The sequence below is a fragment of the Ascaphus truei genome, chromosome 6 (genome assembly GCF_040206685.1).
Source record: "Ascaphus truei isolate aAscTru1 chromosome 6, aAscTru1.hap1, whole genome shotgun sequence".
Classification (NCBI taxonomy): Eukaryota; Metazoa; Chordata; class Amphibia; order Anura; family Ascaphidae; genus Ascaphus; species Ascaphus truei.
The window spans coordinates 107,656,996-107,659,860 of NC_134488.1; positions in this window are offsets into that span (position 1 = coordinate 107,656,996).

A 2,865-nucleotide genomic window follows, 5' to 3' on the forward strand; every position below is an offset into this window, starting at 1 on the left:
CCATTTGTCATGTACGGCACCCTGCGAGCACGCGACTTGCATACGGGAGAAGGGTTAATACTCACGCCCGGAAGCGCTCCCACTTTTCACCTCCGCAGAGGTCCTTCAAATGGACAATATCTCCCCTAAAGGACAAGGATTAATACACAGCTCGCAAGTTGCCCCACTCTTCACCCCCCGCAAAGGTCCCTCAAATGGGATATATCTTTCCTAAATCCATCCCCATATGCCACCGTCACGAACAGCACACAAGTGAGCACGTGACTTAGATATGCAACCAGGGTTAATACACATGGCTACTCTAGCCAACTCACCTTTCGCCTGCGCAAGGTACCACCAGTGAGTTAATATTAACCCCTACTCAATTGCAAATCATATCTATACACTTCCACCACATGGGGTAGTTATGCAAACCAAAGATGTCAAATTAATATTTGCGAGGGCCCCAGGTTCCGGTTTATTATAGAAAAAACTATGCACTTTTAATACACAAAAATAAGTTGTAGCAAAATGTGTCCGAAAACGTAAATACTCTCCCCAGAGCGTGCAACAGTTCATTCACAGGCCAAAGCATTACTTATTAAATATTTTAATATATAAAATACAGTGCTTGGGTTACAGAAAAAAGGATTATAAGAAACATACAGTTACAATTAATTGCAGAACAGCTTCTTAAAATAAAAGCATAAAGGAAAAGCTATACATCATGCTATGACATATGTTTTCCCCCAGAGAAGTCACTGTTAAGAGACGAAGAGATATCCCCCAATCTGGTCCCAGATACACCTCTGTAGACATCTGATATTCATAATCCTTTCTCAGATTTCTTCCCATGTAAACCACATAAACCCAGCCCGTGTTGTAAATCAGATGTGAGATTGACAGCTTTACGACAGAGTAAAAAAACTCCCACAAAATGACGTTTACCTAAAACCTGCAATATCTAAATATACTCATAACTTTCTTTAACTAGCAGTTACACACACGTGAGTCACATCAATACATTCAGGCACTCATGGCGGACACAATTAAACTAAACATGAACATCTTAATCCTAAATTTAAGTAGCACAGGGATATCTGTCTCTTAGTACCTGCTAGACCTAATGTGTCTGTAAACATTATGTGCAACTCGGTTCCACTGATACACACATTTAATTTTTTGCATGCTCAGCAGAGGACGTCACAGGATATTCTCATTTTTAATAAAGTCACTCTTGGTTTGATACGTTCTTAGACACGTCCCATGGCCATCCATAAAACACCTACACAAAATGCTTTGAAGCTCGCTCTAAACAGACATGTTTATAGAAACTTGTCACAGGGGCCATATTTTATTCCCATGTCTGGCAAGAAAACCGCTCCACCTTTAAGACCCACCTTAAGACACACTTGCTTAAACATGCATATGAATAGCACTGTGGATAATACTGGACACATGATACATACAGCTTAGCCCCCTGCAGACACACTTACCAGTACTCCCTCCTACTGTCTCTGTACGTTCTCCCTACCTACCAATTAGACTGTAAGCTCCTCGGAGCAGGGACTCTTCTTCCTTAATGTCACTTTTATGTCTGAAGCACTTATTCCCATGATCTGTTATTTATATTATCTGTTATTTATTTGATTACCACTTGTATTACTACTGTGAAGCGCTATGTACATTAATGGGGCTATATAAATAAAGACATACCTTACACTACAATACTGTACAATCTTGAGACTATATCAGTTTGTACCTCTAGGTCTGCAAAAGGTGATAACATACCATAAAACCTTTTTGTACTTTTCGCAACCCAACCTCAATCAAGCCTCTTTGAAGCTCTCACGGATTCATGACAAGCCAGACCCCAAACTTTGTATTTTCAACTTTAAACTGGTACGCATTAACCCTTTAAGCACCATGACATTATCATGACAGAGCTCTTCTCTCAAGTTGCGTTGCTGGTCTGTTGAGGTTGAAACATTTGTGAGGTGTGTGTGTGTGTAATATACAAAGGATACCTCGAAAGTTGTGGGAAAGAGCCTCTCGGTTGTCTGTTATCCGGTTCCACATTAACAGCCTGTCAAGTATCTAGATCCCTCTTGCTGTGGGCTCTTCTCCTCTTACTTTCCCTGTGTGTGTAACGTTTGCATACGTTGCTTGTTACTGACCAGGAGACAGACCCGCTAGGCAGAGCTGGGGAGTATAGACTGACCCGCACTTGGGATCCAGATCCTGAACGGGTAAGAATTGTGGGTTCCGGTTTCCGAGGTCAGGGCAGGGTGCAGCGACTGGTTTGAGATCACAGTTCTGAGGTCAGGGCAGGAGAGAGGCCAAATAGTCACGGTCACTGTTCAGGGGGGTTTCCTCCAAACCTTTAATTATCACATAATAAAAAGGTGTCTGAAAAATTTAACTTTTTTCATGGTTTGGGTAAAAACGTGGATTTCTTTTTTTTATTATTATTAATTTCTCACCTTTTTCAATATTAGCAATATATATATTTAAGAAAATCCCACATTGACAGGGGAACTAAAGTGTGCCTCCTCTCGTGCCCAATGCAGCAAGTCTGTGGCATCAGTGCTCTCATACACTTTCGTGGAGTCTCTAACCCGTATGTTATCATTTCTCTTAAAATCTTGTTTTTGGGGGCGGTTTGTTGCGAAGACACATTTGGTTCCTTCTTAAAAGTTGGTATCACAGCTGGGGGGGGAGACCATTATTATTGAGCGCAGGGCAAAGAGGCCCGCAGCGTTGTCAACAGGGTCTCGTCACCATGGTAACAAGCAGTCGGGGGCTAGTGGCTGTGGGCGGGCCATTAACCCGCAGCCCCTCCCACCGCTGCATGAGTTGCGATCTCTGATTAGCTTGCTGACTCCT